The 15,601-nt window shown below is 38.2% G+C and overlaps 1 protein-coding gene across 1 annotated transcript in view; it reads right to left on the reverse strand.

Moving 5' to 3' along the window:
- Positions 1-15,601, reverse strand: part of opn7b (opsin 7, group member b) — a 173,998-nt gene that overhangs the window by 13,131 nt on the left and 145,266 nt on the right. The gene's annotated exons all lie outside the window — the stretch shown is intronic.

The raw sequence follows: 15,601 nt of genomic DNA on the forward strand, positions 1-15,601 counted from the left end.
ACTCGAAATTGAGCTCAGGTGCATGCTGTTTCCGTTGATCATCCTTGATATGTTTCTACAACATGATTGGAGTCCACCTGTGGTAAATTCAATTGATTGGACATGATTTGGAAAGGCATACCTCAATCTATATAAGGTCCCACTGTTGGCAGTACAAATCAGAGCAAAAACCAAGCCATTGGTTGTCCATTGAGCTCTGAGACAGGATTCTGTTGAGGCACAGATCTGGGGAAGGGTAACAAAACATATCTGCAGCATTGAAGGTCCCCAAGAACCCAGTGGATTACATCATTCTTAAATGGAAGAAGTTTGGAACCACCAAGACTCTTTCTAGTGCTGGCCGCCCAGCCAAACTGAGCAATCAGGGGAGAAGGGCCTTGATTAGGGAAGTGAGCAAGAACCCAATGGTCACTGACAGAGCTCTAGAGTTATTTTGTGGAGATGGGAGAACCTACCAGAAGGACAACCATTTCTGCAGCACTCCAAAGGTCTCTCAGACCATGAGAAACAAGATTCTTTAGTCTGATGAAACCTAGATTAAACTCTTTGCCTTGAATGCCAAGCATTACGTCTGGAGGAAACCAGGCACCGCTCATCGCCTGGCACCATCCTTACGGTGAGGTATGGTGGTGGTAGCATCATGCTGTGGGGATGTCTTTCAGCGGCAGGGACTGGGAGACTAGTCAGGATCGAGGGAAAGCTTAAGGTGGTTGTTCTGTTGAAAGTTGAACCTTCACCCAAGTCTGAGGTCCTGAGTGCCCTGGAGCAGGTTTTCATCACACAGCCGAGTCAAAGCAGGCATGGCTTCGGGACAAGTCTCTGAATGTCCTTGAGTGGCACAGCGAGAGCCTGGGCTTGAACCCGATCGTAAATCTTTGGAGAGATCTGAAAATAGCTGTGCAGCGACGCTTCCCATCCAATCTGACGGAGCTTGAGAGGATCTGCAGAGAAGAATGGGTGAAACTCCCCATATACAGGTGTACCAAGCTCGTAGCATCATACCCAAGAAGACTCGAAGCCGTAGTTGCTGCCAAAGGTGCTTCAACAAAGTACAGAGTAAAGGGTCTGAATACTTATTTAACTGTGATATTTCAGTTTTTTTTGTAAAACATTCACAAATAAATATTGTTTTCCTTGTCACTATGGGGTGTTGTGTGTAGATTGATAAGGAAAAATACACTTGAATACATTTTTGAATAAGGCTGTAACGTAACAAAATGTGGAAAAGTCGAGGGGTCTAAATACTTTCTGAATGCACACACTGTTGTTTTTGGGGATTAAGTGCCTTGCGCAAGGGCACACGGCAGGCAATGACATCTAGGATTTGATACCAGCAACCCTCTGGTTGCCAGCTCACTTCCCACCAGATAATTCCCATCAGGGATTTGAACTAGTAACCCTCTGTTTGCTGGGTCCCCTCTCTCACCACTAGGCTTCTTGTAACCCCTTGGAGTGAACTATTAAGGTTTTCATTACTATTTGTTTGGGAATGAGCTGCAGGTTAATCGACGAAATGTTGTTGAATTATTGAAACATGGACATGCAGCCTGAGGCGTTTGTGTGTTTTGACAAAACAGAAGAAGAGAGAGGCGAGAAATAGACCAGACAGAGCATGTACAAGAGAAAGAGTTACAGAAAGTTATTAACTGTTAGTGTTTGTATGCAAGTCTGTGTATTCATTCGCCAAGGTGTATGTACGTGTCTCCGTGTGTACATGAGTGTGTGCATATACACTGAGTGTACAAAACATTAGGAACACCTGCTCTTTCGATGACATAGACTGACGAGGTGAACCCATATGAACATATGATCCCTTATAGATGTCACTTGTCAACTCCCTTGAGACAATTGAGACATGCAGTGTGTATTTGTGCCATTCAGAGAGTGAATTGGCAAGATAAAATATTCAAGTGTCTTTGAACAGATTATGGTACAGTAGTAGGTTCCAGGCACACCGTTTTGCAAGAAGAACTGCAACACAGCTGTGTTTTTCACTTGCAACAGTTTCCCGTGTATATCAAGAATCGTCCACCATCTAAAGGACACCCAGCCAACTTGACATCCCTTTTGCAACACTTGTGACACCTTGTAATCCATGCTCTGACAAACTGAGGCGGTTCTGAGGGTGCAACTCAATATTAGGAAGGTGTTCTTTATGTTTTGTACACTCAGTGTATGTCTTCAGAGTCACTGAGATTGTACTAAAGTGTAATTACCAGAGAATGTCAAACAATAGGAATAAAGTGATTTCAGTACAGTGTGGATGGGAGCACTGTCCAAGACAAATAGAGTACTCCACTCTATAACCAATCATTCCCCAGACAAATAGAGTACTCTACTCTATAACCAATGATTCCCAGACAAATAGAGTCCTCTACTATATAACCAATGATTCCCCAGACAAATAGAGTACTCTACTCTATAACCAATGATTCCCAGACAAATAGAGAACTCTACTCTATAACCAATGATTCCCAGACAAATAGAGTACTCTACTCTATAACCAATGATTCCCCAGACAAATAGAGTACTCTACTCTATAACCAATGATTCCCCAGACAAATAGAGTACTCTACTCTATAACCAATGATTCCCAGACAAATAGAGTACTCTACTATATAACCAATGATTCCCCAGACAAATAGAGTACTCTACTCTATAACCAATGATTCCCCAGACAAATAGAGTACTCTACTCTATAACCAATGATTCCCAGACAAATAGAGTACTCTACTATATAACCAATGATTCCCCAGACAAATAGAGTACTCTACTATATAAGCAACGATTCCCCAGACAAATAGAGTACTATACTATATAACCAATGATTCCCCAGACAAATAGAGTACTCTACTCTATAACCAATGATTCCCCAGACAAATAGAGTACTCTACTATATAACCAACGATTGCCCAGACAAATAGAGTACTCTACTATATAACCAATGATTCCCCAGACAAATAGAGTACTCTACTCTATAACCAATGATTCCCCAGACAAATAGAGTACTCTACTATATAACCAATGATTCCCAGACAAATAGAGTACTCTACTCTATAACCAATGATTCCCAGACAAATAGAGGACTCTACTCTATAACCAATGATTCCCCAGACAAATAGAGTACTCTACTCTATAACCAATGATTCCCCAGACAAATAGAGTACTCTACTCTATAACCAATGATTCCCAGACAAATAGAGTACTCTACTCTATAACCAATGATTCCCAGACAAATAGAGGACTCTACTCTATAACCAATGATTCCCCAGACAAATAGAGTACTCTACTCTATAACCAATGATTCCCCAGACAAATAGAGTACTCTACTCTATAACCAATGATTCCCAGACAAATAGAGTACTCTACTCTATAACCAATGATTCCCAGACAAATAGAGTACTCTACTCTATAACCAATGATTCTCCAGACAAATAGAGTACTCTACTCTATAACCAATGATTCCCCAGACAAATAGAGTACTCTACTCTATAACCAATGATTCCCAGACAAATAGAGTACTCTACTATATAACCAATGATTCCCCAGACAAATAGAGTACTCTACTCTATAACCAATGATTCCCCAGACAAATAGAGTACTCTACTCTATAACCAATGATTCCCCAGACAAATAGAGTACTCTACTCTATAACCAATGATTCCCCAGACAAATAGAGTTCTCACTCAATAAACAATGATTCCCCATACAAATAGAGAACTCTATTCTATAACAAATGATTCCCAGACAAATAGAGTTCTCTACTCTATAACCAATGATTCCCAGACAAATAGAGTTCTCTACTCTATAACCAATGATTCCCCAGACAAATAGAGTACTCTACTCTATATCCAATGATTCCCCAGACAAATAGAGTACTCTACTCTATAACCAATGATTCCCAGACAAATACAGTACTCTACTCTATATCCAATGATTACCCAGACAAATAGAGTACTCTACTCTATAACCAATGATTCCCCAGACAAATAGAGTACTCTACTCTATAACCAATGATTCCCAGACAAATAGAGTACTCTACTATATAACCAATGATTCCCCAGACAAATAGAGTACTCTACTATATAAGCAACGATTCCCCAGACAAATAGAGTACTATACTATATAACCAATGATTCCCCAGACAAATAGAGTACTCTACTCTATAACCAATGATTCCCCAGACAAATAGAGTACTCTACTATATAACCAACGATTGCCCAGACAAATAGAGTACTCTACTATATAACCAATGATTCCCCAGACAAATAGAGTACTCTACTCTATAACCAATGATTAGACAAATAGAGTACTCTACTATATAACCAATGATTCCCAGACAAATAGAGTACTCTACTCTATAACCAATGATTCCCAGACAAATAGAGGACTCTACTCTATAACCAATGATTCCCCAGACAAATAGAGTACTCTACTCTATAACCAATGATTCCCCAGACAAATAGAGTACTCTACTCTATAACCAATGATTCCCAGACAAATAGAGTACTCTACTCTATAACCAATGATTCCCAGACAAATAGAGGACTCTACTCTATAACCAATGATTCCCCAGACAAATAGAGTACTCTACTCTATAACCAATGATTCCCCAGACAAATAGAGTACTCTACTCTATAACCAATGATTCCCAGACAAATAGAGTACTCTACTCTATAACCAATGATTCCCAGACAAATAGAGTACTCTACTCTATAACCAATGATTCCCAGACAAATAGAGTACTCTACTCTATAACCAATGATTCCCCAGACAAATAGAGTACTCTACTCTATAACCAATGATTCCCAGACAAATAGAGTACTCTACTATATAACCAATGATTCCCCAGACAAATAGAGTACTCTACTCTATAACCAATGATTCCCCAGACAAATAGAGTACTCTACTCTATAACCAATGATTCCCCAGACAAATAGAGTACTCTACTCTATAACCAATGATTCCCCAGACAAATAGAGTTCTCTACTCAATAAACAATGATTCCCCATACAAATAGAGAACTCTATTCTATAACAAATGATTCCCAGACAAATAGAGTTCTCTACTCTATAACCAATGATTCCCAGACAAATAGAGTTCTCTACTCTATAACCAATGATTCCCCAGACAAATAGAGTACTCTACTCTATATCCAATGATTCCCCAGACAAATAGAGTACTCTACTCTATAACCAATGATTCCCAGACAAATACAGTACTCTACTCTATATCCAATGATTACCCAGACAAATAGAGTACTCTACTCTATAACCAATTATTCCCCAGACAAATAGAGTACTCTACTCTATATCCAATGATTCCCCAGAAAAATAGAGTACTCTACTCTATAACCAATGATTCACAGACAAATAGAGTACTATACTCTAAAACCAATGATTCCCAGACCAATAGAGTACTCTACTCCATAACCAATGATTCCCAGGCAAATAGAGTACTCTACTCTGTAACAATGATTCCCCAGACGAATAGAGTATGCTTCTCTGTAACTAATGATTCCCCAGACGGATAGAGTCCTCTACTCTATAACCAATGATTCCCCAGACAAACAGAGTACTCTACTCTATATCCAACGATTCCCCAGACAAATAGAGTACTCTACTCTATATCCAGTGATTCCCCAGACAAATAGTGTACTCTACTCTATAACAAATGATTCCCCCAGACAAATATAGTACTCTACTCTATAACCAATGATTCCCCAGACAAATAGAGTACTCTACTCTATATCCAATGATTCCCCAGACAAATAGAGTACTCTACTCTATAACCAATGATTCCCCAGACAAATAGAGTACTCTACTCTATAACCAATGATTCACAGACAAATAGAGTACTATACTCTAAAACCAATGATTCCCAGACCAATAGAGTACTCTACTCTATAACCAATCATTCCCCAGACAAATACAGTACTCTACTCTTCAACCAATGATTCCTAGACAAATAGAGTACTCAACTCTATAACCAATGATTCCCCAGACAAATAGAGTACTCTAATCTATAACCAATGATTCTTAGACAAATAGAGTACTCTACTCTATAACCAACGATTCCCCAGACAAATAGAGTACTCTACGCTATAACCAATGATTCCCCAGACAAATAGAGTACTCTACTCTATAACCAATGATTCCCCAGACAAATAGAGTACTCTACTCTATAACCAATGATTCCCAAGACAAATAGAGTACTCTACTCTATAACCAATGATTCCCCAGACAAATAGAGTTCTCTACTCTATATCCAATGATTCCCCAGACAAATAGAGTACTCTACTCTATAACCAATGATTCCCCCAGACAAATATAGTACTCTACTCTATAACCAATGATTCCCCAGACAAATAGAGTACTCTACTCTATATCCAATGATTCCCCAGACAAATAGAGTACTCTACTCTATAACAAATGATTCCCAGACAAATAGAGTTCTCTACTCTATAACCAATGATTCCCAGACAAATACAGTACTCTACTCTATATCCAATGATTACCCAGACAAATAGAGTACTCTACTCTATAACCAATGATTCCCCAGACAAATAGAGTACTCTACTCTATATCCAATGATTCCCCAGACAAATAGAGTACTCTACTCTATAACCAATGATTCACAGACAAATAGAGTACTATACTCTAAAACCAATGATTCCCAGACCAATAGAGTACTCTACTCCATAACCAATGATTCCCAGGCAAATAGAGTACTCTACTCTGTAACAATGATTCCCCAGACAAGTAGAGTATGCTACTCTGTGAGTAATGATTCCCCAGACGAATAGAGTATGCTTCTCTGTAACTAATGATTCCCCAGACGGATAGAGTCCTCTACTCTATAACCAATGATTCCCCAGACAAACAGAGTACTCTACTCTATATCCAACGATTCCCCAGACAAATAGAGTACTCTACTCTATATCCAATGATTCCCCAGACAAATAGTGTACTCTAATCTATAACAAATGATTCCCCCAGACAAATATAGTACTCTACTCTATAACCAATGATTCCCCAGTCAAATAGAGTACTCTACTCTATATCCAATGATTCCCCAGACAAATAGAGTACTCTACTCTATAACCAATGATTCCCCAGATAAATAGAGTACTCTACTCTATAACCAATGATTCACAGACAAATAGATTACTATACTCTAAAACCAATGATTCCCAGACCAATAGAGTACTCTACTCTATAACCAATCATTCCCCAGACAAATACAGTACTCTACTCTATAACCAATGATTCCTAGACAAATAGAGTACTCAACTCTATAACCAATGATTCACAGACAAATAGAGTACTATACTCTAAAACCAATGATTCCCAGACCAATAGAGTACTCTACTCTATAACCAATCATTCCCCAGACAAATACAGTACTCTACTCTATAACCAATGATTCCTAGACAAATAGAGTACTCAATTCTATAACCAATGATTCCCCAGACAAATAGAGTACTCTAATCTATAACCAATGATTCTCAGACAAATAGAGTACTCTACTCTATAACCAATGATTCCCCAGACAAATAGAGTACTCTACGCTATAACAAATGATTCCCAGACAAATAGAGTTCTCTACTCTATAACCAATGATTCCCAGACAAATAGAGTACTCTACTCTATATCCAATGATTCCCCTGACACAGAGTACTCTACTCTAAAACCAATGATTCCCCAGACAAATAGAGTACTCTACTCTATATCCAATGATTCACAGACAAATAGAGTACTATACTCTAAAACCAATGATTCCCAGACCAATAGAGTACTCTACTCCATAACCAATGATTCCCAGGCAAATAGAGTACTCTACTCTGTAACAATGATTCCCCAGACAAGTAGAGTATGCTACTCTGTGAGTAATGATTCCCCAGACGAATAGAGTACGCTTCTCTGTAACTAATGATTCCCCAGACGGATAGAGTACCCTACTCTATAACCAATGATTCCCCAGACAAATAGAGTACTCTAATCTATAACCAATGATTCCCAGACAAATAGAGTACTCTACTATATAACCAATGATTCCCCAGACAAATAGAGTACTCTACTCTATAACCAATGATTCCCCAGACAAATAGAGTACTCTACTATATAACCAATGATTCCCCAGACAAATAGAGTATTCTACTATATAACCAACGATTCCCCAGACAAATAGAGTACTCAACTCTATAACCAATGATTCCCCAGACAAATAGTCCTATACTCTATAACCAATGATTCCCCGGACAAATAGAGTTCTCTACTCTATAACCAATGATTCCCAGACAAATAGAGTACTCTACTCTATAACCAATGATTCCACAGACAAATAGAGTACTCTACTCTATATCAAATGATTCCCCAGACAAATAGAGTACTCTACTCTATATCCAATGATTCCCCAGACAAATAGAGTACTCTACTCTATAACCAATGATTCCCCAGACAAATAGAGTTCTCTACTCTATAACCAATGATTCCCAGACAAATAGAGTACTATACTCTAAAACCAATGATTCCCAGACCAATAGAGTACTCTACTCCATAACCAATGATTCCCAGGCAAATAGAGTACTCTACTCTGTAACAATGATTCCCCAGACAAGTAGAGTATGGTACTCTGTGAGTAATGATTCCCCAGACGAATAGAGTACGCTTCTCTGTAACTAATGATTCCCAAGACGGATAGAGTACGCTACTCTGTAACCAATGATTCCCCAGACAAATAGAGTACGCTACTCCATACTCCATAACCAATGATTCCCAGGCAAATAGAGTACTCTACTCTGTAACAATGATTCCCCAGACAAGTAGAGTATGCTACTCTGTGACTAATGATTCCCCAGACGAATAGAGTATGCTTCTCTGTATCTAATGATTCCCCAGACGGATAGAGTACGCTACTCTGTAACCAATGATTCCCCAGACAAATAGAGTACGCTACTCTGTAACTAATGATTCCCCAGACGGATAGAGTACGCTACTCTGTAACTAATGATTCCCCAGACGGATAGAGTACTCTACTCTATAACCAATGATTCCCAGACAAATAGAGGACTCTACTCTATAACCAATGATTCCCCAGACAAATAGAGTACTCTACTCTATAACCAATGATTCCCCAGACAAATAGAGTACTCTACTCTATAACCAATGATTCCCAGACAAATAGAGTACTCTACTCTATAACCAATGATTCCCAGACAAATAGAGTACTCTACTCTATAACCAATGATTCTCCAGACAAATAGAGTACTCTACTCTATAACCAATGATTCCCCAGACAAATAGAGTACTCTACTCTATAACCAATGATTCCCAGACAAATAGAGTACTCTACTATATAACCAATGATTCCCCAGACAAATAGAGTACTCTACTCTATAACCAATGATTCCCCAGACAAATAGAGTACTCTACTCTATAACCAATGATTCCCCAGACAAATAGAGTACTCTACTCTATAACCAATGATTCCCCAGACAAATAGAGTTCTCTACTCAATAAACAATGATTCCCCATACAAATAGAGAACTCTATTCTATAACAAATGATTCCCAGACAAATAGAGTTCTCTACTCTATAACCAATGATTCCCAGACAAATAGAGTTCTCTACTCTATAACCAATGATTCCCCAGACAAATAGAGTACTCTACTCTATATCCAATGATTCCCCAGACAAATAGAGTACTCTACTCTATAACCAATGATTCCCCAGACAAATAGAGTACTCTACTCTATAACCAATGATTCCCCAGACAAATAGAGTTCTCTACTCAATAAACAATGATTCCCCATACAAATAGAGAACTCTATTCTATAACAAATGATTCCCAGACAAATAGAGTTCTCTACTCTATAACCAATGATTCCCAGACAAATAGAGTTCTCTACTCTATAACCAATGATTCCCCAGACAAATAGAGTACTCTACTCTATATCCAATGATTCCCCAGACAAATAGAGTACTCTACTCTATAACCAATGATTCCCAGACAAATACAGTACTCTACTCTATATCCAATGATTACCCAGACAAATAGAGTACTCTACTCTATAACCAATTATTCCCCAGACAAATAGAGTACTCTACTCTATATCCAATGATTCCCCAGAAAAATAGAGTACTCTACTCTATAACCAATGATTCACAGACAAATAGAGTACTATACTCTAAAACCAATGATTCCCAGACCAATAGAGTACTCTACTCCATAACCAATGATTCCCAGGCAAATAGAGTACTCTACTCTGTAACAATGATTCCCCAGACGAATAGAGTATGCTTCTCTGTAACTAATGATTCCCCAGACGGATAGAGTCCTCTACTCTATAACCAATGATTCCCCAGACAAACAGAGTACTCTACTCTATATCCAACGATTCCCCAGACAAATAGAGTACTCTACTCTATATCCAGTGATTCCCCAGACAAATAGTGTACTCTACTCTATAACAAATGATTCCCCCAGACAAATATAGTACTCTACTCTATAACCAATGATTCCCCAGACAAATAGAGTACTCTACTCTATATCCAATGATTCCCCAGACAAATAGAGTACTCTACTCTATAACCAATGATTCCCCAGACAAATAGAGTACTCTACTCTATAACCAATGATTCACAGACAAATAGAGTACTATACTCTAAAACCAATGATTCCCAGACCAATAGAGTACTCTACTCTATAACCAATCATTCCCCAGACAAATACAGTACTCTACTCTTCAACCAATGATTCCTAGACAAATAGAGTACTCAACTCTATAACCAATGATTCCCAGACAAATAGAGTACTCTAATCTATAACCAATGATTCTTAGACAAATAGAGTACTCTACTCTATAACCAACGATTCCCCAGACAAATAGAGTACTCTACGCTATAACCAATGATTCCCCAGACAAATAGAGTACTCTACTCTATAACCAATGATTCCCCAGACAAATAGAGTACTCTACTCTATAACCAATGATTCCCAAGACAAATAGAGTACTCTACTCTATAACCAATGATTCCCCAGACAAATAGAGTTCTCTACTCTATATCCAATGATTCCCCAGACAAATAGAGTACTCTACTCTATAACCAATGATTCCCCCAGACAAATATAGTACTCTACTCTATAACCAATGATTCCCCAGACAAATAGAGTACTCTACTCTATATCCAATGATTCCCCAGACAAATAGAGTATTCTACTCTATAACAAATGATTCCCAGACAAATAGAGTTCTCTACTCTATAACCAATGATTCCCAGACAAATACAGTACTCTACTCTATATCCAATGATTACCCAGACAAATAGAGTACTCTACTCTATAACCAATGATTCCCCAGACAAATAGAGTACTCTACTCTATATCCAATGATTCCCCAGACAAATAGAGTACTCTACTCTATAACCAATGATTCACAGACAAATAGAGTACTATACTCTAAAACCAATGATTCCCAGACCAATAGAGTACTCTACTCCATAACCAATGATTCCCAGGCAAATAGAGTACTCTACTCTGTAACAATGATTCCCCAGACAAGTAGAGTATGCTACTCTGTGAGTAATGATTCCCCAGACGAATAGAGTATGCTTCTCTGTAACTAATGATTCCCCAGACGGATAGAGTCCTCTACTCTATAACCAATGATTCCCCAGACAAACAGAGTACTCTACTCTATATCCAACGATTCCCCAGACAAATAGAGTACTCTACTCTATATCCAATGATTCCCCAGACAAATAGTGTACTCTAATCTATAACAAATGATTCCCCCAGACAAATATAGTACTCTACTCTATAACCAATGATTCCCCAGTCAAATAGAGTACTCTACTCTATATCCAATGATTCCCCAGACAAATAGAGTACTCTACTCTATAACCAATGATTCCCCAGATAAATAGAGTACTCTACTCTATAACCAATGATTCACAGACAAATAGATTACTATACTCTAAAACCAATGATTCCCAGACCAATAGAGTACTCTACTCTATAACCAATCATTCCCCAGACAAATACAGTACTCTACTCTATAACCAATGATTCCTAGACAAATAGAGTACTCAACTCTATAACCAATGATTCACAGACAAATAGAGTACTATACTCTAAAACCAATGATTCCCAGACCAATAGAGTACTCTACTCTATAACCAATCATTCCCCAGACAAATACAGTACTCTACTCTATAACCAATGATTCCTAGACAAATAGAGTACTCAATTCTATAACCAATGATTCCCCAGACAAATAGAGTACTCTAATCTATAACCAATGATTCTCAGACAAATAGAGTACTCTACTCTATAACCAATGATTCCCCAGACAAATAGAGTACTCTACGCTATAACAAATGATTCCCAGACAAATAGAGTTCTCTACTCTATAACCAATGATTCCCAGACAAATAGAGTACTCTACTCTATATCCAATGATTCCCCTGACACAGAGTACTCTACTCTAAAACCAATGATTCCCCAGACAAATAGAGTACTCTACTCTATATCCAATGATTCACAGACAAATAGAGTACTATACTCTAAAACCAATGATTCCCAGACCAATAGAGTACTCTACTCCATAACCAATGATTCCCAGGCAAATAGAGTACTCTACTCTGTAACAATGATTCCCCAGACAAGTAGAGTATGCTACTCTGTGAGTAATGATTCCCCAGACGAATAGAGTACGCTTCTCTGTAACTAATGATTCCCCAGACGGATAGAGTACCCTACTCTATAACCAATGATTCCCCAGACAAATAGAGTACTCTAATCTATAACCAATGATTCCCAGACAAATAGAGTACTCTACTATATAACCAATGATTCCCCAGACAAATAGAGTACTCTACTCTATAACCAATGATTCCCCAGACAAATAGAGTACTCTACTATATAACCAATGATTCCCCAGACAAATAGAGTATTCTACTATATAACCAACGATTCCCCAGACAAATAGAGTACTCAACTCTATAACCAATGATTCCCCAGACAAATAGTCCTATACTCTATAACCAATGATTCCCCGGACAAATAGAGTTCTCTACTCTATAACCAATGATTCCCAGACAAATAGAGTACTCTACTCTATAACCAATGATTCCACAGACAAATAGAGTACTCTACTCTATATCAAATGATTCCCCAGACAAATAGAGTACTCTACTCTATATCCAATGATTCCCCAGACAAATAGAGTACTCTACTCTATAACCAATGATTCCCCAGACAAATAGAGTTCTCTACTCTATAACCAATGATTCCCAGACAAATAGAGTACTATACTCTAAAACCAATGATTCCCAGACCAATAGAGTACTCTACTCCATAACCAATGATTCCCAGGCAAATAGAGTACTCTACTCTGTAACAATGATTCCCCAGACAAGTAGAGTATGGTACTCTGTGAGTAATGATTCCCCAGACGAATAGAGTACGCTTCTCTGTAACTAATGATTCCCAAGACGGATAGAGTACGCTACTCTGTAACCAATGATTCCCCAGACAAATAGAGTACGCTACTCCATACTCCATAACCAATGATTCCCAGGCAAATAGAGTACTCTACTCTGTAACAATGATTCCCCAGACAAGTAGAGTATGCTACTCTGTGACTAATGATTCCCCAGACGAATAGAGTATGCTTCTCTGTATCTAATGATTCCCCAGACGGATAGAGTACGCTACTCTGTAACTAATGATTCCCCAGACTAATTATTAGGTAGGACAGAAAACCATCAGGGCCAGGAGCAAGTAGTGTAAGAGTTGAATACCCCTGACCTGGACTGATCAGGTGAATCCAGGAGAATGCTATGATCCCTTATTGGTAAGAGTGGTTAAATCCACTTCAATCAGTGTAGATGAAGGGCAAGAGACAGATTTCAAATCTACAATAACAGCTCCATCCCTCATCCCCACCTACCCCAGTCCAACCCTCCTTTCCCATCCCAGAGAGAAAAAAAACATACAAAAATAAAATAATAATATTATAACGTGCATAGGCCTTCATGTATCATGGTTTAAAAATAAGTAATGGCAGCATGTTATAAATGAGACATATATATATTATATTATATTATATATATATATATAAGCAGATTTAGCAAGGAACATCTATTTAGAAGCACCATTGAGAGAGCATCCCGTCTACAGGATGCTAGACAGGATGCGGTGTCACCCCCTGATACGGCAACTGCACCTTCCGCAGCAGCAGCGCTCTCTAGAGGGTGGTGCGGTCTGCCCAACGCATCACCGAGAGCACACTGCCTGCCCTCCATGACATCTACAGCACCTGGTGTAACAGGAAAGCCAAGAAGATGATCAAGGACCTCAGCCACCCGAGCCATGGCCTGTTCACCCCGTAACCATCCAGAAGGTGAGGTCAGTACAGGTGCATTAAAACTGGGACCGAGAGACTAAAAAACAGCTTCCCATCTCAAAGCAATCAGACTGTAATCACCATCACAGTACCCTTCCCTGAAGTTTAGTCACTGTCACTAACCGACTACAACCTGGTTACTCCACCATGCACCTTAGAGGCTGCTGCCCTATGTACATAGTCATGGAACACTGGTCACTTTAATAATGTTTACATACTGTTTTACCTCACTTCATATGTATGTATAGACTGTATTCTAGTCTAGGCCTATCCTATTTATCTATTGCTGTACATATACTACTCTTCAGATATTCGACATAGTATATCCATATGCTGTCCATATCCCATCACATATTCATATATACATATTTAACATACATAATATATTATATATATATATATATATATATATAATATATATATATATATATATATATATATATATATATATATATATATATATATATATATATATAACACATATCGAATCATGTAGTAACCCAAAAAGTGTTAAACAAATCAAAATATATTTCATATTTGAGATTCTTCAAAGTAGCCACGCTTTGCCTTGACAGCTTTGCACACTCTTAGCATTCTCTCAACTAGCTTCATGAGGTAGTAATGTATTATGAGATAGTAATGTATTATGAGATAGTAATGTATTATGAGGTAGTAATGTATTATGAGGTAATAATGTATTATGAGATAGTAATGTATTATGAGGTAATAATGTATTATGAGGTAGTAATGTTTTATGAGGTAATAATGTATTATGAGGTGGTACTGTATTTCAAATAACTGGTGTGCCTTGTAAAAAGCTAGTTTGATGAATTTCTTTCCTTCGTCATGCGTTTGAGCCAATTAGTTGGTTGTGACATGGTAGGGTTGGTATACAGAAGATAGACCTATTTGGTAAAAGACCAAGTCCATATTACGGAAAGAACAGCTCGAACAAGCAAAGAGAAACAGTCCATCATAACTTTCAGACATGAAGGTCAGTCAATGCGGAAAGTTACTTCGTTACTTCCAGAGGAACTCTGGATCTCTTTCAGAATGACCATCCAGTTCTTGGTCACCTCCTTGATCAAGGCCATTCTCCCCCGATTGCTCAGCTCTAGGAAGAGTTTTGGTAGTCCAAAACTTCTTCTATTTAAGAATGATGGAGGACACTGTTCTTGGGGACCTTCATTG

This window comes from Oncorhynchus gorbuscha, linkage group LG10, assembly GCF_021184085.1.
Source record: "Oncorhynchus gorbuscha isolate QuinsamMale2020 ecotype Even-year linkage group LG10, OgorEven_v1.0, whole genome shotgun sequence".
Taxonomy (NCBI): domain Eukaryota; kingdom Metazoa; phylum Chordata; class Actinopteri; order Salmoniformes; family Salmonidae; genus Oncorhynchus; species Oncorhynchus gorbuscha.